At 39.5% G+C, this 23,687-nt stretch overlaps 1 protein-coding gene across 3 annotated transcripts in view; it reads left to right on the plus strand.

Annotated features, from left to right (window-relative positions):
• CNTN5 (contactin 5) overlaps positions 1–23,687 on the plus strand; it is a 1,298,632-nt gene that overhangs the window by 387,291 nt on the left and 887,654 nt on the right. The window contains exon 3 of one of the 3 annotated variants that reach the window (XM_075851517.1): positions 14,202–14,300. The exons of the other annotated variants lie outside the window; for them this stretch is intronic. The gene's annotated coding sequence lies outside the window, so the exon portion shown is untranslated. The remainder of the gene's footprint in view (positions 1–14,201; positions 14,301–23,687) is intronic. 3 annotated transcript variants of the gene reach the window in all.

Here is a 23,687-nt window from a genome sequence, read left to right on the forward strand (position 1 = left end):
TATGTAACAGTGCACAAATAATATAGTATCCACATAATACTGCCAAACAGTGCACAAATAACACATTATCCACATAATACTGCCATACATTGTACAAATCATATAGTATCCACATAATACCGCCATACAGTGCACAAATAATACAATATCCACATAATACTGCCAACAGTGCACAAATAATATAGTATCCACATAATACTGCCATACAGTGTACAAATCATACAGTATGCACATAATACTGCCATACAGCTCACAAATAACTCAGTATCCCCATAGTTCTGCCATACAGTGCACAAATAATACATTATCCACATAATACTGCCAAACAGTGTACAAATCATACATTATCCACATAATACTGCCATACAGTGTACAAATCATACAGTATGCACATAATACTGCCATACAGCTCACAAATAACTCAGTATCCCCATAGTTCTGCCATACAGTGCACAAATAATACATTATCCACATAATACTGCCAAACAGTGTACAAATCATACATTATCCACATAATACTGCCAAACATTGCACAAATAATACAGTATCCACATAATACTGCCAAACAGTGTACAAATCATACATTATCCACATAATACTGCCAAACAGTGCACACATAATACAGTATCCACATAATACTGCCAAACAGTGTACAAATCATACATTATCCACATAATACTGCCAAACAGTGCACACATAATACAGTATCCACATACTACTGCCGAACAGTGTACACATAATACATAATCCACATTATACTATCATAGAGTGCTCAAATAACTCAGTATCCATATAATTCTGCCTTCAGTGCACAAATAATACAGTATCCACATAATACTGCCATACAGTGCACAAATAATAGATTATTCACATAATACTGCCATACAGTGCACAAATAATACATTATCCACATAATGCTGCCAAACAGTGTACAAATAATACATGATCCACAAAATACTGCCATACAGTGCACAAATAATACAGTATCCACATAATACTGCCATACAGTGCACAAATAATAGATTATTCACATAATACTGCCATACAGTGCACAAATAATACAGTATCCACATAATACTGCCATACAGTGCACAAATAATAGATTATTCACATAATACTGCCATACAGTGCACAAATAATACAGTATCCACATAATACTGCCATACAGTGCACAAATAATACATTATCCACATAATACTGCCATACAGTGCACAAATAATCTAGTATCTGCATAATTCTGACATACAGCTCACAAAAATAGTGCCTGAATAATACCTCCATAAAGTGCCCACATAATTATGCCACGCAGTGAAAAAATAATGCTACCAAATAGTGCCAGGGTCTGTTATCACTGGGTATCTGTTATTTTCTGTGGATGTCAAAGCAGGGAAGATAATCTAATGCCATGATTCCCCTCTACAAGCTAAGCTTGCTTAATAGCGTATATATGACATAGGGTTGTGAAAAGCAGATCACATATTAAAAGCAGAATGATTTCTAAAGAGATAATCTGCAGAAATACAATTACATCTAAAGTCTAAGGGCTCATGCACACGACCGTGGTTTTCTTCAGTGTCCTATTTGGTTTTTTGTCTGGGTATCATACGGAATTATTCATTTCTATGGGACTATTCACAAATCCATTTTATTATGTGGATCCGTTTGTAGAACTTTTTCTATTTTTGTCTGTGTTTGCGGTCCGTCTCACCCATTCTAGTGTGTGGATCCACAAAACAATGGGCAGCACGCGGAAACCACTAGGATTTGTGTTTTGCGCGCTGCAAAACGGAAACAGTCGCGTGCATGATGCCTAACAGAAATAATTGTGATTGAGGATTAGGAGGAAATTGCCCAATATTCTGGCATGTTCAGTGTCATCAAAAATGTAAAGTTCTAGATCTGTAGAAAGCAGGTCTGACTTGGGTATTTTATTATGAGGGCACAAAAGGTATGGAAACAGCATTTATCTTGGGCCATGTACAGACAGAAAGTCCACATCTTACCACCTACTTCTGTAGTGAGGGACTGGAAAAGTATGAAAATCTTTGGTTGTGACAGGCCAATAGGGGAAAGCAAGAAGGTCTGACCTGGTATGGAGCAGGACTACGAGGGTACGGATATGGCGCCCAAGCACAGTCTAGACATTGCCCATGACCCTTCCACCTATCTCTTTACTCTGGGGCCTCAGATAACAATGACTTTGGGGTGTAAATCAAATCTCCAGTCAAATAATTTTTTTAATTTATGTTCTGGAGATTTACGTTAGACTTAAGTTTGCTGTATACAGTATATAATGTTTGACCAAAAGTCTAGTTCTATTGCATTGTTTAGCGGTCTAGCTAGGCGGGTGTGGAGGGCATGTGCCGGGGATGGGGGGCAGGCACTTGCAAGCCACACTGCCTATGTCAGGGTAGGACAGCAAAAGGCTAGGACAGCAAACTGAATCTTTGTCCGGGTGAAGGAAAGACTAGCTATCCCTGCATTGTTGGGGACTTATTGTAATATACTAGCCATATGGTATATGGTGATTAAGTTTTACATTTTTGCAATTTGATTCCGTGGCTCTTTTTTTGTGCCCTCTGAATAGAGATTCTGCACAGTCAGACTTGGCTTAAAATAAAAGAACAGCTGTATGTCACTAATCCCTCTCTGTTGTCCCTATCGTTGTCCTTCAGTTCATGAAATTCTACAAATCTACCTTTATTTTAATAAACCGTTGACTAAAATGAACTAAAAGCAACAGTAATAATAGAATTGTATCTTTCCTGCCGGTACATCCATGATAGGAGCAAATATCTGCAGAACATCTGGGATAAATCTGTTTTCCTTTTTACAGTTCAATAATTGGTAAGTTTTCGGCACCTCATTTATGCAATTGAAAACATTAGAAAACAGATGGGCATTACATGGCTGAGAGCTCGTCTATTGAGCACATGCTACGGCGAAACAAAGAAGCAGATTTTAATCTTTTTTTATCAAACACCTTGCAACATCTTCCGAATAGAAATTTACTTTACGTAATAAAAATGCATTATGGGTTTATATGCGTCAGATTAAAGAAGAGTAAGTGTTATATTTGTAATTCTAAGAAAACAATGAAACCCTTTGTATTAAATCTTTTGCTTATAATCCACCTTCTGCCATGCAATTTCCTAAATAAATATTTGGAATAAATTGCATACTGCATTTGCTTTTCTGGGAAATACATAGTGATGGTCCATATTTAGAATACCCCATCATTGTGTGATCTGTGGGGGTCCAGCGCCAGGGACTCCACCCATCAGAAAATACAAGGGCTCCATTATTCTATTGTATAGGGTTACAAAAGGTTGGACACCCTTTGGGTATGTGCACACGCTTACTAAAAAACGGCAATTAAAAACGGCTCCAAAAACGTCTCAAGAGGTGACATGCAAAATGACCACGTAAAAAAACGGCCCGTCGGAACAGAACGCCGTTTTTCCCATTGAAATCAATGGGCAGATGTTTGGAGGCGCTCTGCTTCTGATCTTCAGGCCGTTTTTCGGCTGTTTACTTTTTGGTGTTATATAGTTTCTTTATACTAAAGAGGTTGTCCAGGATTTTTGTAAAAGTGGCAGCAGGGCAGGGGATGGTCTAAAATAATAAACCGGCAGATACTCATCCGCTGAAGAGCTCCCTGCACCAGTGCTGGAAGCTCCTGCAGGGGTCACGTGACGTTCATCGTGTCGCTGTTGACAATCGCTGGTCTCAGCAGTGATGCTGCCATAAACAGCACCGGGACTGCCGTGGCCAGCAAGAATGGGGTCTTAGTGCTGATGTGGGAAGCACTTCAGAGGGTGTGTATCTGCTAGTATATTATTCTGCAAGATGCCCTGCTGCCGATTTTTCAAAGTCCTGCCTAACCCCTTTAATTTTTGATAAAACAATTCATTCTACCAATTCAATCCAATTTTGTGTTTTTTTTTCATTGTTCGCCAAAACCTTACTGCCATACTGTAAGTTTAGTTTTACATTTATTCTGTGTTTAACCATTGGGGGTACATAATTATATATTCTTTTATCTTTTATAACTTTTATTTACGAAAAATTTGTTTATTAAAGCTAATCCTGTTTATTTTTTATTTCATGCAAGTATTTTCTATTATTTCATTACACTTTAAAGTGTAGCTAAACATTTGACAAGCATCTGACATGTCATAGTGACATGTCAGAAGTTTTGATTGGTGGGGGTCCGAGCACTGAGACCCCCACCAATCGCTAGAAAGAAGCAGCTGAAATCGCTTCGTGTCTGTTCGGCTTTTTCCGGAAATAAATGTATCGGTGAACGGACTCAATAGAAAGTCTAGGAGCCAGTACTCCGATACATCATCTTTCCGGAAAAAGCCGAACAGACACAAAGCGGCTGAGCACTCACACGAGCGATTGGTGGGGGTCTCAGTGCTCGGACCAGTGCCACCAGTCCAAACTTCTGACATGTCACTATAACATGTCAGAAGTTTGTCAAACCTTTAGCTACACTTTAAACTTACATTTTTTGTTGTCACACAAGGGGACTTCTTCTTTTAAAAAAAAAATAAATATATATTTATTATAATGCATTAGAACATCTATCTCTGGCAGCCCCATAGAAAATGAATGGAGTAGTGTCCTAGCATTCGCAGTACCGCTCCATTCATATGGGGTGCACAGGCACGGTCAGGTAAGCCACTGTCGGGATCAGAGGGGGTTCCAGTGGCAGACCCCCACTGATCAGATATTCATCATCTGTAATGTGGATAGGTGATATACAGTATATTGATTATCGGAAAACTCCTTAAAGCAATTGAAAAGTCATTGAAAAGGTCAAGTTGAAGTTTCTTTCCACTGTGTATTTAATGTGTTAAAAGGATTTGAGATTTACACTCATTTATCTTATAATAAGTTAAAGGGAACCTCTCACCAGCATTTCACCATTTGAACTCTACTCACCCCTCGCTGACCGCTGCTGTCAAATTTTCATTGGCGTTATCCCCTCTTCTAAACTCCTCCTCCGACGGTAAATAATGGTCTGCAAACATTTTGCGCCTTTTATTGCACTAATCCGGCAGTCTCGTTTGTTTCTCTTCTTATGCCTGCCCACCGCCGAAAAGGGGCCCACTCTGAATACCAAAATCTTGTCTGCGTGCGAATGCGCCCATCATGTATGGTCCAATACCCTTCCCTGCTTCGTCCGGGACTCAAATCCAGTCCTGGGCTCAAATCTAGTTACTGTGTAATGATGGGGGTAGGGAAACAAACAAGTGAGCCCTAATCTACCCGCCACTCAGTCCTTGCCTACTTGCAACGACCCGCCCTAGGTGACGGGGTACAACTGGGCGACGGTCCCTACGCTCAATAAGTGCACGACAGACAAACAGACAAGGGTACACAGAAGCTAAGGGAAATGGGGCAGTTGCCCACGGCAACACCGTGAGCAACAAGAGTGGTGAATGAGTCGAGTCAAAGCAGGAGTGTACGAGGTACCAAACGCAGAGCAGGAGAGTAGTGAACAAGCCGAGTCAAACCAGGAGTGTACGAGGTACCAAACGCAGAGCAGGAGAGTAGTCAGTAAGCCAGGGTCAGTATGAAGCAGGGACAAATAGTTCAAGAAGCTGCAGCAGGGCCAGGAAACCAAACGAGAAGAATCACAAGCAAGGAGGAACAGGAAAGGCAGGTATAAATAGACAGAGGGCGGGAGCTAGCTCCGTTTGGCCAGGCTGTGATAGGCTCTCCCACTCCTAAGCCTGCCATCCTGAGTGGTGGAAGACATAGAAGCAGGTGCAGACTGATTACCTATGGGCGTTGACACAGAAGCTGTGCCTGGCAGATCCTTTACATACTGTGCATGTGCCGATATGGTGTCCCATTGTGCACACCCTCCAGAACATCGATCCACAAACACAGGATTTCATGTGTGCTCGGGGGAGGCGGGGAGCTGTCAATCAAATGTAAGGAGGCGGAGTTAACTCGGAAAGGTTTGAGTAATGACGGTATGACTCTTTTCTAATGAAGATAAGACTCTTTTTTTGCTCATTAGCATACAGCACAGCAACACTAAAAAATGGAATACTAAAGGTACAGAGCTACTTCGAAGATAATTACAGGCTACATAAAAGTGATTTTTCACCCACTTACTCCAAGTATTGCTGATTTAATAGGTGAAATACTGGTGACAAGTTCCCTTTAAGTTTGTTAATATGTTCACAATAGAGTGTATTGGTAGGTTAGGATACAGCCATTATAACATCTTCTCTGAATACACCAATGTGGTGTCCAGTTGCCTGAATACCTTTACACATACTGTAGGGGAGGTTTGCACTTGTTCTGCTAGTGGCTCCATTATAAGGGCAAATCTTAGGGGAGATAGAGGGCCTGTCGAGAACCATTCGTAATAATAATTGTAGCCGACTAGAAACCTCATGAGTACACAGAGGTTGAGGGTTACATATTTACTGAGGTTGAAAAAAGACCCAGGTTCATCAAGTTCAACCTTTTCCATCAATTATACATTTTAATTGCTAGATTAATAATTACCCTTTATGTCATTCCTCACTAAATAAACATCTAGCTCTTTTTTAAATGCTGACATACTATCTGCCATTACTACCTCTTGGGGTAGGGCATTCCATAGTATAACTACTCTAACTGTAAAGAACCCTTTCCGATATTGGTAGCTGAAATGCCTTTCCTTCACACGCAGTGAATGCCCCCTGATCATTTGTAAAGTCCTTCGAATGAATAAATCATGTACTAGTTGACCACACATATACTTATATATGTTAATAGGATCACTTCTAAGACATGTTTATTCAAGCTGAACAAGCCCGATTTTTCTAGGCCTTCATTATAAGAGAGATCTACCATCCCATTTAATCATCTAGTCACCCGCCTTTGAACCCTCTCTAGCTCTACTATATCCTTTTTACAATGTTAAGCCCAAAACTGAATCCCTTATTCAACACGTGGTTTTGCAAGGGATTTATAGAGTGGTAATATTACATTTGAATCACAGATTTTTATCACTCTTTTTATATACCCTAAAATCTTATTTGCTTTTGCAGCTGCTGCTTGACATTGAGTGCTGCTGCTCAGCTTACTTGTAGCCATAATACCCAGGTCCTTCTCTTGTTCCATTATGCCCAGTTTCATTCCATTTAATGTATATGTATTAATACTATTTCTAGGTGCATTACTTTACATTTATCAACATTAAAATTAATCTGCCATGTTTTTGACCATACTGCCAGCTTATCTAGGTCATTCTGTAATATTTTACAATCAAGTTGAGTTTTAACTATCCTTCAAAGTTTTTGACACTTTACTATTAATCTCATCCACAAGGTCATTAATAAAGAGAATTAATAGAATTGGGCCTAACACAGATCCTTGTGATATCCCACTGCGGTCTTTAGGTCATTCCCAGCCCCCAGCAATCTGTCTATCCGATCTGTAATGCTGTATGCTGAACCCAAGCATCGGGAAGACAGCACAGTGTCACATTCACAGTCTCGGTGACAGATGACCCTATCTGTCTGCCTAATAACAGAATACCCTACCACCAGCATCTGTCTGGCCTTTGATGGACTCTTGTTCCCATCCTTTCTACAGTGGTCATTCTCCTCATTGTTAGAAGAAACGCCCGGTTGTAGTGATGTTGGCCCTGGACTTGCATCCCTAAAATCAGCCAAACAGGCATATTTATCAGGTTGAGCTAACTCAGGACTAGCGCCCCTGGCACCTTTTCCCCGACCTTTTTTTTTAACTGTTACCCATTTACTGATCTTTGGGTTAAGTTTGCCCACCTCCAACCACCTCCATCTCGCTGACTCAGATTTATGTTGTTACGGTTTTTACAGCGTTTACGCAGCGGAAACACAGTAAAACCGCTGGAAATCCACAGGTGCCCATATACTTTGCTATAACCAACGTCTAATACGAAATACGCTGGTAAAACTGCTGCGAAAAAACGTAGCGTTTCCGCAGCAACATGAGAAGGAAAAACGCACTATTTGGTGCGGATTTCTGTGACAGATTTAGTAGCGTTTTTCTAGAGATTCTGCTGCAGATTTTCTGTTGCAGAAAACCTGCCGCATATCTTGTGTGTGGGAACATACTCTTAAACTACGGCCTTGTGTTCAACTACTATGCACTAATCTGCAAAACTGCACTTTACTGCACACTCCCAAACCTTGCTCCACTCAGCAAACCCTCGCTTGCATTCTCTGCAGCTTGAAGTGTTATAATTGCTCCAAGAATATGACCTGATATGCCAAATTTAAGTAGGACAGATTTTAGATAGCCCAGTACACTCTGTCGTACGCTTTCTCCGCGTCTAATAATAGCAGCCGATAAGGTGCTTTCTTTTGACATAGCAAATCTATCAAATCTTATAAATCTATAAGCCTTCTGGTGCCATCCACTAGTTGTCTGTTTTTTATTAAACCCGCCAGGTCACTCTTTACTAATTGTGGTAATAGATTGATAGGACTGTTTACTATAAATTTGACATGGATTTTAATATCAGGGTTTAGTAGTGATATTCATAGGTCAAAAGTTTTCCAATTTATCTGGAGATGTGCCAGGTTTAGGGAATTTTACTATTGTAGCATTTCTTGAGGTGTAAGAAGGGTGTGAAAAAAAAAAACTTTAGCAGAAAGGGACTTACGTCTGTAGTATATGGTTCAATTTTTCGTTATATTCATTGGTGAGTATTTCAGGACCTGGGAAGTATATTTATTTTCAGGTTTTTGATCACCAGCAGGATATCAGCCAATGTGAAAGGTGTTTTTCATTTCTTCAACTCTGTCATGGAGATTGTAGAAAGATTTAGATCATGCAAGAAACTTTTAAAGCGTACCTAACCTTTACAGTGACTTTTTCTGAATAGGTGTTAGCCTGTAAAAAGGCTAGCAAATACCCCCATTATTACCCCAGTACCCACTGCCACCAGGGCTACCGGGAAGAGCCGGGTACCATCCAGTACCTGACCATCTGTAGTGATCCTCGGGCACTGGAGAAGCCACAGGCTGGTATTATTAGGCTGGGAAGGGCCAAAAACATGGGGCCTTCCCACCCTAATAATGCTAGGCTGCGGCTGCTTTATTGTATCTTGCTGAATATGAAAAATGGGGGGGGGGACACTAAGCCTCACCTTAGTAATGGACGTCATCAAACAGACAACTGGCATTAGTAAGGCGCTAATAAAGTATTAAAAAAACACGGTTTTATAAGATAAAATTTTTTATTGAAATTAAAACTCCCTGCCATAACCCTTGTTAACTAATTTATTAAAAAAACACAAAAAACATAGATCATCACAGTAGTCCACCGAATCTACAACGTAATCCAACTAATCTACGATGTAGTCCAATGGTCCAATAGGTCCACCTGGAAAACAAAAAATAAAAATAAAGTTAGTAGTATGAAAAATAAAAAATGTTATACTCACCTACAGTAGACGTCTGTCTTCTCCCCTGCGTCGCAACAGAAACTAGACATCAATGAAAAAAAATCATTCCCTTAGGGCAGGGGTCTCAAACTCGGCCGGGTAAATGGGCCGCACATAGAAAAAATGTGAAGTTGACGAGCCATATTACTTTTAAATTTGATACAATGCAAAATTATTGTTAATCAATTAGTTATTTGAGCTACTATAACAACAATACTACATTACTATAATAATACTACATTACTATAACACTACATTACTATAATAATACTACATTACTATAACAATACTACAATACATTACTATAATAATAATACTACATTACTATAATAATAATACTACAATACTATAACAATACTACATTACTATAATACCAATAATACTACATTACTATAACACTACATTACTATAATAATACTACATTACTATAATAACAATACTACATTACTATAATACTACATTACTATAATACTACATTACTAGAACAATACTACATTACTATAATAATAGTGCTAGGTTAAAACTTAATGGAAATTTGCGAGTTTACTCCACGTGCTTATTTTAGCAATCCAGTTTTCCAGTCGCTAAATGCAGTCCGGTGGCTCAATCGGCAGCGTTTGGCAGACACAAGAATATGAAGATTGGGCAGCCCCTTTTTAGATAGTGCCACAGTGCCCTCTGTAGATAATGCCAACGTGCCCTCTGTAGATAATGCCACAGTTCCTTCTGTAGATAATGCCACAGTGCCCTATATAGATATTGTCACAGTGCCCTCTGTAGATACTGCCACACACCCATACATAGATAATTCCACAGTGCCCACTGTAGATACTGGCACACACCCACCTATAGATAATGCCACAGTGCCCTCTGCAGATAATGCCACAGTGTCCTCTGTAGATAATGCCACACCCCCTAGATAATACCACAGTGCTTTCTGTAGAGAATGCCCTGTGCCCTCTGTAGATAATGCCAAAGTGCCCTCTGTAGATAATGCCACAGTGCCCTCTGTAGAGAATGCCGCAGTTACCCCCGAAGATAATGCCACAGTACCCTCTGGAGATAATGCCACAGTGCCCTCTGGAGATAATGGCACAATGCCCTCTGTAGATAATGCCACAGTGCCCTCTGTAGATAGGGCCATAGTGCCGCCCCTACACACACACATACACACACCCTATAGATAGTGACACCCCCCCCTGTAGATAGCTCCATTGGGGCTCCCTCTAGGAGTGGAATCCGCAGCCAGAGCATTGCCTTCGCTTAGGCCAGGGATTCCTCAGCTGGAGGAGCCCTTGATGTCACTGTCCATAGACAGTGATGTCAGGGAATCCTCCTGGACCGGAATGTAATGTAGGGGCAACCCCAGATCCAGAGTCCCAGAGCAGAGCACTAGTATAGGCTCTGCTCCGGTACTCTGGGGATGCCTCTGACTCCACTGTCCATATATATACAGTGATGTCAGAGGCAATTCCAGAGCCGGAGTCCATGGCAGAGCGCCACTAGCACTTTGCCTGGGACTCCAGCTCTGCTTCTGACATCACTGTCCATATATGGACAGTGATGTCATGGGCAACCCCAGAGCCTGAGTCCTGCGTAGAGCACTACTAGCACTCTGACTGGGAAGCCCCTGCTCTCTCCTCTTGCGAGGGAGCAATGTGCCCCCTGGGCCGCAGATGGCAGTCTCAGGGGCCGCATGTTTAAGACCCATGCCTTAGGGCATGTTCAAACGGCGCTAAAAAAAACGTGTGTAAACGTTTTTCAGTTTATTTTTGGCACGTGATTAGGACTTCCATTGAATATGGGAACATTTGGTGCATTTTATGGGCCAAAGAATTGACTTGACGCTTCTTTTTTTACGCAACACATTTTTTTAAAACACTTGCGTAAAAAAGCGCATTGTTTGTACTAACAGCGAGTTTTCCCATTAATGTAAATGGGAAGCTTATTCAAATGTGTCAAATGCATGCCGTGTAAACCTGTCAACTGAAGAGTCATTCACCACAAGGTCCCCGGGTCTCCCTCTTGACTTTCATAATTTTTTGCCGTTTGGTGTGTCCTATAGCTGCTGTGATAAGCACGTCCTACAATTGTAGAATCACTTCAAAAATGGAGCCTGACAATACTTGGCAATTTCAAGACTTGTCGCTAAAAATAGGGAGGGGAGTTAGTGTGGTCACTAGTAGAGTGAGCGAGTCTCCCTACAACATTTTCAGCAGCTGTGAGTCGGGTTGCTTTACCTGATTCACCTTTCTGTAATTCTGGGAAGTGCTCCCTCTGGTGGCCAACATAGGAAAACATGTCAAATTATTATTTAATTTTTAATACTTTCCACCTTGTGGAAGAAAAATAAGGTCACAAAAAAGAACTAAAAAAATATAATAGAAATAAGTAACTTACTTAAAAAAAATGTTTTGCAAAACATTCCCTTTAAGGCAAGGATCAGTTTCTTTGTAATATGTGTCATTGTTATGGAGATAATATTTTAGTCTCCATGGGGATGTAAAGAAAAAAAAACATCGCAACAGCACTTTGTAAACACTAAGACTACCTAATACACTATATATAAATAAATATGCATTACTGCTGAATCTACTTACAATAGTGAGATTCTTAGCGCACATTTTGATCAAATTGTGTGAGCCCGCCCGCCACAACAAGGCGACCTCTTTTAAGTGGGCCGCTAACCTAAAAATAGAACTCTATTCTTTGTCTAAACCTACAGAATATACTGGGGATAGATATAACAGCGTTACTTTAATTTAAATCACCCTTGGGCAAATGGGACGGGTGCAAGACCAAAAAAGGAGGTGTAGTCACCACTCCCATGCACAACATGCAACACACAGAGAAAAAAAAGGGATTGGTCAGCACATCTAACAATATGGAAAATGTACAGGTGCAAGTACGCTTTGACCGTAAACATTACATGTAAAGAAAAAATGGAGATGTAGGGGTGTTATTAAATTGTTCAGTAATGGTGTCAGGAAATCACTACTTGAGCAATTCCCCGGAGTGAACGTTTAATGAATTGCTATACGAGCAATTCCCCAAAGGCAGCTGAAGACTGTCTGGATCAAGCATACAAGTAAATCAGCTACCTCAAGTCCATCAACTCTCTGGTCAGCAGAGTCTAAGGCTACTCTATGGTCATGACCAGAGCCAACCGCAAGGCAGGTTGGATTTGGCCACATAGAACCCAGGTTGCTTTTACAGAATATGGTGTTGGACAGGAGGTGCAATGCAGGCAATACCAGAACCGATAACCAGATAAGCCAGAGGGGTGATCAACAAGCAGAGTTTAAACCAGGAGAGACTAAAAGTCCAAATCTCAAAACAGAAGCATACCAGGAGTTGCAGAGGTCGAAACCAGCTGTGAGATGAATATCCAAATCATTGAGCAGAGGGTAAATCCAAAGACAAAGCCGAAGTCCAGTTCAATGAGTCCAAGTAGTAAACCAACAGCAAACCTCAAAACAGAGTAAAGCGAAAAAGGGGGGGTCCCCAATCAAACTCAGAAACAACCTACAAGCGCAAAAGCGCAGGGGACATAGCATCCCAATAGAATATGAAAATAACTACCATGCATAGTAAAAAATATACAACTTTATTAGTACATAACGATACATGGTATTACGATAATAGATACAATAAGAATAAGGCGGATCATATATCAAGAGGAGTAGCAATAAGGTATAGATGACAGCATACCATGAGGAACGCAAGAGACAACCAAACTCGAAAAACGTCCCAATACTAACATGCCATGAATACAAGTATAGTGAAGTGTCAAAAAATATGAATATATGACTATATACGTTAAAGAAATACTGCCCGTTGTAAAGTATACATAGCACAAGTCTGTATATGCGTTGTGTATCCTAAGCAGATTTGTGCTATGTATACTTTACAATGGGCAGTATTTCTTTAACGTAATTTAATAACTTGATTTGATATAGTGCCATGGATAAAATGTGCCAATGTAAAACAGTAACAAATTAGCATATTACTGAAAGAACTATAAAGTCCTGGATCAAAGTGAACCTACTGACTGGGAGTCCCATATACCAGGGGGTGGTAGGGTCAATAGACAAAAATAAAGTCCAACAGGGGCTTAGTCTCTACCATAAAAGTAATAATACAACATGCTTTGATAAAAGTGCAAAAAGCGATATCAGGAAGGATTTCTTACAGAAATATATAGTCATGTAACAGTACTGCAATGAAAAGGTAAAACATCACCACAGTCTTCAGTATAGCAGGGCTTGTAAGCTTGGGGGAACCAACTTTGGTCCATTGTGCGGTCACCGAAGCCGCCTTCCACTTGGAGATTAATGGTTTGATAAGTTGTGAGGTTCTCAAAGACCGTTTGACCAAAAGGTTATCCTTCTCTGTCAGAGTCATAAGCTTGTGTGTGCTGCCATTTAGAAAAATGATCCCTTTACTGGATATCGCCATTTATATGGGATACCATGCTCTTAAAATAGTTTAGACATGGAGGAGAATTTATGTGTTCGCTTTAATGTTGTTGTGGACAGATCTGCAAACATTGAAATGTTTGGAAAATGATCAGCGATAGGAACCAAAATTATTTGCTGATTTAAAGAGATCTTCCTTAAAATAAGAGCATCACAGTCTGGCGATTACTTCCCTTGTTACAGATTAGGGGAACAAAAAAAATAAATAATATTTCTTGATTTGGGCTGGTAACAGATTCTAGAATCCCATGAAATCTAATATTATTCTTTTGCAGGTCCTCTAGATCGGAAAATGTTAGCTTTACAGCCACCATATCCTCATCTCATTTTATGCTGTTGTGGGCAGCAGTGAACTCCTCCGTCTTTTCGTCCAGGTGAGCAGTATATTCCCCAAAAGCTTTAATATAGTAAAGTGGCTAGATCTAAGTGCTGAATGAATATACTTCTAGACAGATTTCCTCAATTCCCCCAATAAGGCTCTCATGTTCTGAGATATTCAGCATAGTGGCCAGTATTTGAGCTTTCATGTGCAGAGCTAAGTGTGCGGAGTTAAGGAGAGATGGACCCTTTGTGTGCCGCTTATTGTGTGACTGTTGAAGATTTCTTTGCATCCAACATGGAGCTGGAGAAAGATCAGAGGAGTGTGCCGGGCTTATGTGCGCTATGTCCCTGTTCTCTGCGCTTGACAGGCTGCTTTGCCATCCGGCGCCATCTTGTATGCAGCCCAACGGCGGGTAGTAGTATGGGAGTTTCTTCTGGATTTCTTTCCTTTGCCTCTGGCCATCATTAGCATTATTTCTTTTACGCAAAGTGGGATTTGCGGCCTGGAATTCGCATATTTGTACCTATGTGGAGCAGAGTAGACTGGCATCGAAGCTCAAACTCACGCGTCGGCACTTTTTAGCATCCCAACACGCCTCTTTTTTATTTTGTAATGTCAGATTTTGGGTAAAACATACTGTAATAAAATTGTGGCTTACTCCATCAAATGCGATATTACAGAGCTATTCTTTCCTTTGCGAGCCATTATGCGAGGCACCATAGACGAGCCATAGGGACTTTGTCTGCCGCCGTACAGGCTTTGTGCATGGAGCCTTCTAATCAATGTAGTTTCCCTTTTAGACAGAAGCAATATGTATATTATAGGAAGCCTTAATACGTTCTCTAGGCTTCTGTTTTCCACTCCCGTCGCTATGTTGAGGAGAATTATTACCATCATATTAATGATCCAGAATAGCAGCTAAGTACAAGTTAAAGTTACTGACTAAACAGACTGCAGTCTCATAAAAGCAAAATAGATTGAAAGTCACAAAACATAAAACAATTGGCAGGTGGCTTTTATTCATGTAAAAAGCCAATTGATTTCCAGGGTAGCCAGGAAATGTGAAATTCTGTTCAGATCCTAAAGAAGTGTGAAATAAAAGAAAAAAACAATATATTTCTCCTCTCGCTGGGGGTTTTAACACAAACATAAAAGGCGGCTCAGTTTCTGCTAAAACTGCACTTGCACCTTACAGTAGTTTCAATGAAACTGTAATGTTTTACGTCAAACAAATCTAAAGCTTCCTTAACCTTTAGTACCCTGAGGAATACTGATTATTTTTATCCAAATACCAATTTTAGTGAAACTGGGGAGCAAGACATAAGCTTTTTTTTAAATTATATTATAGAGCAGCACGTTTTTGGAATTTTTGCAGGTGGCCTAATTCTAGAAAGGGGTATTTCAAGTGATTCACAAATGTCTAAATCACACTAAGCTAAAAAGGTAACATCAATGGAACTGTTCTCCATATATTCCCGTATTGTCCATTCCTCAACCAGGAGACTACCAAAATGCTAGTACATACATTCATAATATCCTGGCTGGACTACTGAAACACCTTCATTTGTGGTCTGCCGATAAACCGACCTCTCCAATCCATTCTTAAAGGGGTTATGAAGGGACCAAAAATTATTATCAGTGTAGCCACTGTAGTATATGAGTACACTCCCTAATAGATATTCTGGTCCCCTGTCGCGCTGATTCTGCGATTTTCATAGATTTTTATAGTGCTGGCGGGGGACCGGTAGTTTAGTTGCACAGCCTTCTTTGATGATGATACGACTCTTCGTCACGTGACCGACCACGCAATATTCTATGTAATCGTTGTACTACTGCTACTGCTTGTACATAGATTACAGCGGGGCTGCTCACATGACGAAAAGTTGTATTGTCATCAAAGAAGGCTGTGCAACTAGATTACATGTCTCCCGCCAGCGCTATAAAAATTTCAGAATCGGCGAGACGGGAGACCGGAATGTATATTAGCGAGCGTACTCACATACTACAGTGTGTACACTGCTAATCATTTTTGGTCAACACATAACCCCTTTAACTTCTGCACAATTCTTCTACCTCTGCCCGTTCCTCTAATCCAACCCCCTCTGTCAGTCCTTCCAAGGGCTAACCATCACACACAAAAATACAAATGAAAATTTTCACTTTTACCAACAATACCTCATCCAATCCCCTTCCTACAATTCTTGTCTAATTCACAGATATCAGACTACATGCCACCTCCACTCTGCCAATGACAACCACCTATCTACTATTTAAATCACATTCCCCTACTCCGGCATAAAAGACGTCTTTTGTGACTTCCCTCTCTTCTGGAATTTCCTAATTTAATACATAACCCTCAATGCTAAGTAAATATGCCCTACACATAACACTTAATGCCAAGTAAATTCAATGTCATCCGGGCACTTTCCAAAAAACAAAACAGAAGAAAATACAATAACGGAAATATGCCCAAGTAGCTATAAACAAGTCTATTGTCTTTATCAAATGGCAGCAAGTAATATAAGAAAAAACAATATGAATTGGTAAATGAGAGAGAACTGGGGCTTAGATGGCATAACATGTACTCTGCATAAGATGGACAATAAACCTCAGCACCAGTTTCAATATTACACGTGTAAAAGGTATTAAAATATATTTTATAGGCAAACAAACCTCCCTTAGTTAATACCTGACATGTAGTAAATATGAATGGAATAAATATGGTGGCGAAATAAACTCTGAGTATACTAATAAAGTTGTAACAGCTAAACAAGCTGCTATAGATAACAGGCTGCATACAATACTGTAGGTATAAAGAGTATAATGTTCAAAAGGCATTCGATCACTAACCCTTAGATATTTTCTCTGGGTATATGGTATCAACGCAAAAATGAAAACAACATCCTGGACACGCGTTTCACTACCAAGGTAGCTTCTTCAGAAGGATTTTTTTTTGCCTTACATTAATTCAGACCCCCACACCAAACCCTTAAATGAATTCAAACCCCAGACCAGACCCCTTAATGTAGACCCCAGACCAAATCCCTAATTAATGCAGATCGTAGACCAGACCCCTCCAATAATTCAGAGCCCTAGACCAGACCCCTCCATTAATTTAGACCCCAGACCAGACTTCTAAATTAATTAATACCCTAAACCGGACCCCTAAATTAAGTCAGATGCAAGACAGACCCCTTAATTTATAACGACCTTAGACCAGACCAATCAATTAATTCAGACCTAAGACCGGACTCCTAATTTTATTCAAGACCCAGCCCAAACAACTAAATAAGTGTAGACCCAAGACCACACCCCTAAATAACTGTAGACCATAGACCAGACCCCTAAATAAGTGTAGATCCTATACTGGACTCCTAATTTCAGACCTGAGACCAGACCACTAATTTTAGAACTGAGACCAGGCTCATATACTTAGCCTCCTTGTTTCTGAGCTCCTCTTCAGTCCAGGTGCTCCTACGGCATCTGAACCCAGCGTTGTGGTGTCCTGACCTGAAGAGTAGTCTGTGAGCGAGTAGGGTAAGCATTACCAGCCATTATCTGCTGGATTAATCCAGCAGATAACTTCCAATTTGAATAAAAATTGGAGTCAATGGTGGTCATAGCCAAGGTAAACCATTGAAGGGGGATTTATTTTGGATTTTTCACCAAGTCTAGATGTTTGATTGCAGCATTCCCAACAATGTTTCCCTTCATATTTATGAGAAAAAAAAATGGTTATGTATGTAAAGGAATTTGTCTTCTGGACACATAATTTTCTATGATTGCTCAAAAACTGTGTTACTCCATCGCATATAGCCCAAACATTCTTTGATGCTTCAAGGTTACCAAGCCAAATATAAATTTTTGTAAGCTAGGGAGTTACCTCTCTTCAGAGATAAAGAAGAACATCTGCAAGATTACTGCTAGAAAAAGTTTACAAAGTATGAAACACTTCGACTTGTGTTACCTCTTCCAGCGATATTAAAGAGGCTCTGTCACTAGTTTAGTAATGCCCTATCTCCTAGTTAATCTAACAGGCGCAGTCACACCGATAATACTAGTGATAATTGTGTCCCAAAACATTTATTATTTAAAAAATTATGAGTTTTATTCTAAATATGCAAATGAGGCAATACTAGACAAGTGGGAGGTAACAGCAGCGATTCTCCTGAGGTGGAGCCTCCTCACAGCCACTGACGCTGTCCTATCAGCATGAGGCTGCTTCACACAGTGTGAATGACTGGGGCTGGAGGGAAGGGGGATCACTTCAAATAGCCATATCTCGGGCTGTGGATCACCTAGGACAGTGGTTCTGGTGGCATATGAAATATTAGATTCTAATCTTTTATATGGCAGCAGTTCTAGCTGTGAAACAAGTCGGGAATGGAAGTTGTATACTATAAGATCACTCGGGTGTTGCTGGGCTGGGAAGGGGGAGAAGCTGTATGCTGATTGGACAGCGTTATACAGAAAACATTACACCGCCCCGGGGTGAAAAGAAAGTCACCTCCTGTTTGGCAAGTATAGCCAAATTAGAATATTTAGAAAAATGCTCATAACTTTACAAATAAGAAATGTTTTTTTTTTTTAAATTATACTGTAGTTATCAGCATCATAGCGCCTATTAGATTAGTTAGGAGATAGGGAATTGATAAACTGGTGACAGATCTTTTTTAAAGCTAAGACTAAATATTGACACAATTAAGGTTCATTAATTTGTCTTTATTATCACCTAATGAATGTTCTTCATTAAAGGTTCCTATGTATTAACATATCCTGAGCATCTAATGTTCTCCCCTTCCCCTGATTTCTAATGCTAACCTTTCGATGCTATGTTAATCATTTTAGAATATCTAGTGCAGATGGTGTTACTATTAAAATGGTGTTAAAGAAACATCCCCATCTGTTTTTGTTTTGTAATCAATCACAACAAATGCCTTCTGCCTTAATGGTAGAGTTCTTGCTTTGTCTTTCTTTAACCCTATGAGCTGATTTACATTTTACATCTGCATTAGCTAATTGCTGTCCAGGGACCCAAGAACTTTTGAGACAGGAAGTTGTCGAAGTTTTGTAGTTTCAAGTATTCATACTAATGAACATAATGGATTTGCTCGCGGAACACGTTGATAAGAATGGACGGCTTAAAGGTTTTTTATCAGAGAATAATGCCAAAATTGCTCTATGCATCTCTCAAAATTATTTTCAATGGACAATACGGCTTCATGGTAGTGCCATAGTGGATCTATAGTTGGCACTACTACCTAACAGCACTGTGTACAAGATTTTCGAATCTCACCTGGAGACCACATTTTCTTCTTGGAGTTTGTATGGTCTTGCCATGTTCCCATGGGTCTTTTAATTTTGTGAGTGTGTTTTGATCTAGACTGATCATATTATAAAGTTACAGCTGGAAACATTAAGCCATATACTGTACATTTCAAAAAATTTGCTTTTATTTCTTATTGGAAGAGTTTTATGGTCTTAATATTGACTTGGAAGATCTACAATAGTCTAGAAATTCAACCTCTCCTTTGGGGAAGATCATTTTTTTTAAACACGGTAGACCCGATGAGACAAACATTGAGGAATTTGCTCCCAGTTCATTCTCAGTCCATTTGGCTGGTAGGATTCAAAAGTTTTCTTGTAGAACGGGCTCCTTCTCATTGTCCCGCTCTTTAAAAAAATAATTAGAAATAGAATGAAAAAGTAGCAATTATTTCAGTCTGTAAATATTATGTGCAAATACGTCCAACTCTCTTCACTGTTTATAGCCTGCACTCACAAAACCAGCTGCACTAGTTACAGCCAGATACTATAGAGCCAAAGCGGCAAGCATAACATTTATAAACCTCATATCAGTACAGAACACACTGTATGTAATATACTTCCTCTCATCAGTTCACTAAGCGAGTCCAAAATACACAACGTTCAAACACTTCCAGGAACAACTTGTTAACTGTTCGTCCAGTAACTCGCTGCCCAAAAAAAATTTAAGTAATGTATGTGGCTTTATATAGAAAGGATTACCCAACTACTCTTCAATATGAAATAATGTTTTTGGAATTTTTTTTATATTGAATTGTAATGTTAGGGGATCCGGAATATATGGGTCACATAGGGTAAGGACATAAGGTTAAGCTTAATTTTTTTTTTCCAAATTTTTGGATAAATTCTTATATTATGTATTTATATTAGCAAATACAAAGCAATAGTATCCCAAGACATTTTTATCTGAGTGTATGCCAATTACAACACGTTTTAGACTAAGCTCAAACCATAGTTAATTTCTTCTACTGAAAAATACAGTTTTTACAGTGCTCTTAGATCCCCATGTGTAGTACTTTTTTGAAGCCTTTCACTTTAAAATCCAAGCCATTGTGCTGCTGAACTCTCCCTCTTCCTAATTCTCTGCTAGAAATTTTATGCCATTGTTTGCCATGTTATAGAAACAGCCTGTCACCTGGGTCATTGTATCTACAAGTCTATTAGTTCACATTACTCTTTCCACTCTTTCCCCTGCCTCTCTCCCATGTTATCACACTCCTACACACTGTGAATGAGTGCTGAGGCTGCTGTAATCACAGGTCTTTATTAACTAACAAGTTTCCAACAGACTGACATGGCATGATGAAAAGTTTTTACTTAAAGTGTAACTAAACGTTCAACAAACTTCTGATATGTCATAGAGACATGTCATAAGTTTTGATTGGTGGGGTTCCGAGCACGAAGACCCCCACCAATCGCTAAAAGGAAGCGGCAGAAGCGCTTATATGAGCGTATGGTGAGAAACGTAAACCCAACCGCGAGCCTAGATGTACCTTACCTTGGTGAGACAACTCATATTTTTTTCATTCAGGACCGGGCTATTTTGAGCCTTTAGGACCAGACACTGTTTAGGCGTTTTTAGCACGCGTTAGTTAAACGGCTATAACTTTTTTATTTGTCTGGCTAGCAACGTGATTTTTGCAAATTTTTTTTCGTAGACCATGCAGGTTTCTTTTTTTATTATTTATTTGCACATTTTTTGCTATTACAGAATTTCTAGGCTTAAAGTTTGAAAATAATGGTAAAAAAAAAATATGCCTTTTTACTTTTCAGCTAATTTTTTGGTCATTATATAGATTTACCCTAAAATAGAGCCCTTATTTGTGATCATCATAGTCTACCATAAATTTTCATAAATTACATGTCTATTTTAGGGTAAATGGGTCTGGGCTAGTGTTACGACAATGATTGGCAGGGACAACAACATTTTTTGGGGGTATTTTATGTGTATTTATTATTTATTATTATTCTTTTTTTTGCACTTTATTTTACTTGTATTTTTTTATTATGGCCTGTCCCTCAAAGTTTAGAAGAGACCTTTGGGGGACTTTATTTAAAGTTTTTTCTTCTTTTACACCATGTTTTTTCACTGTAATTGGGTAAGTAATTAAGTAGTTACAGGGTAAATCAACCCTCATGTAGTGACTATTGTCACTTATAGGGCTGTACTGGGTCTAGTAAGGCCCAGCAGCAGCCTGCCACTAACGGCACCCGGCGATCATGTGACCAGTCACATGATCACCAGGACCAATAGAGGCAGAGTTGCTGCTCCTATTTATATACACAGCTCTCATTAAGAGCTGTTTAGAAGCGATCAGAGAAGACAGAAGCACTATGGCACGGGTTTTGTCTGGAACCGGTTAAGATTTAGCCCTTCACTTTAATCCTGCTTTATCTATACCTGCTTAATTTATTACTAGTCAAGGTGCAGCTCCTGTTGTTGCTATAGATCACTGAAAGAAGGTGGTAGAGCTGAGGTTAGCCCCATTTATATTCGTTTCTGCTTGGCTTTACCACTCAAAAGTTAGAATAATGTTAGAAAATATACAATAAAGTAAGAAAGCAGATGGCACAAGGACCTCATTGCCCATATTTTGTAAGGGAAGGGGGTGGGCAAACATTTCGAGATAGAGGTAATTGGGGACAATAGGGAGTGTGGGCAGATTGTGACGTTAGATATGGGGCTCCTTCACTGCAATGAACATTCCAGCAATGAGTCATTAACCAAATAAACTTTACAAAACTATTAACAATCTCCCTAAGAATATCAAACTTTGTATTTGTCCAGACCACACTCATAATATACATTGTTCTCTACACATTTTATTATACCATAATACGACTTCATCGACTTTTATTAACACCAGTAACTCTAAAGCCATTGGCTTGTGTCACTGTTGGTATTCTGAGAAATCTGGAAGTACACCAAGTCATATAATATAGGCAATGATACCATAGAGGATTCTGTAAAATATTTGGAAATAATTTATTCATCTACACTATGACAAAACACTCTTTATACTGTGAAAAAGTTGCTTTCGATGTAATAAATGAGCAGGTGGCTCAGAAAAGCATGTTGACTGAGTATAGTGGATTCACACTGAGGCTAACAACGCTTTTTATTGATAATCTTCCACCATCTGTTCTGTTGATTTATTCATGGTACTGGAAACGCAGGTGAGATGAGAGAATGCAAATAGACAAACAATCTGAATCAGCCTGTAATTGCGGGAAAGATCAATACTACAGAAACCCTTCTGTGCAATTAGACGACTTTAACCGGAATATTAGTGTCAGCATTCTGACATATCCGCACGGGGTCTTTGCTACCTCTATGTACAACGGTGACTCGACAAGTCTTGGACATATTTACAATGTGTTTTTACATACTTTTTTTCTGATGTTCGCTTTGTACATTTGTGGATCAATTTCCCTACAGGCACAGTAGGCCTGTGCCTTAGGCGGCGATGAGAAATGGTAAAGAATAATATGTATTAGGCCCCATTCACATAACATTTATACGTATACGCCTGGAAAAGCTCCCAAAGTATATGTTAAATGTAGACTGTGACCGATGCCTAAGAGTGGCATCCAAAAGAAAATAGTAGCTGCTCATTTATTTTGGATTCCATGGTTGGGATTGAGGTCCGTCCCATTTCAGCGTACGTGCATTCTATAGATCGTTTGGTCTGGTGCTGTCTCAACTCTTGTCAATGTCGTAAAAGTGTCACCTGTCACCTGTAGACTATAATGGTATCCATTAAATAGATACGTCGGGAACTTTTACAACCATTTTATTGACATATCCTTTAAAAAGTTACCATTATAGCCTATGGATGACTGATGCCACTGTTAAGCATCTGTTCAATGCGTCTGTCACACGTAGGCTATAAGGGCATCTATATAATGGATACTTCATGAAAAGCTATTGAAAGTCCATGAAATATATGTTAAATGAAAGCCTACCACATAAAGGTATACAAAAAGGTATACTGATGTATACCAGTCCAAAGGAGACCTCCGATGAGCTAATGGAGCCCTATGGACACGTTAAACATGTAATCCGGGAGAATCACAACTGTGATGTGAACAGGGCCTTATATCTAAATGATGA

Source organism: Rhinoderma darwinii, chromosome 2 (assembly GCF_050947455.1).
Source record: "Rhinoderma darwinii isolate aRhiDar2 chromosome 2, aRhiDar2.hap1, whole genome shotgun sequence".
Taxonomy (NCBI): domain Eukaryota; kingdom Metazoa; phylum Chordata; class Amphibia; order Anura; family Rhinodermatidae; genus Rhinoderma; species Rhinoderma darwinii.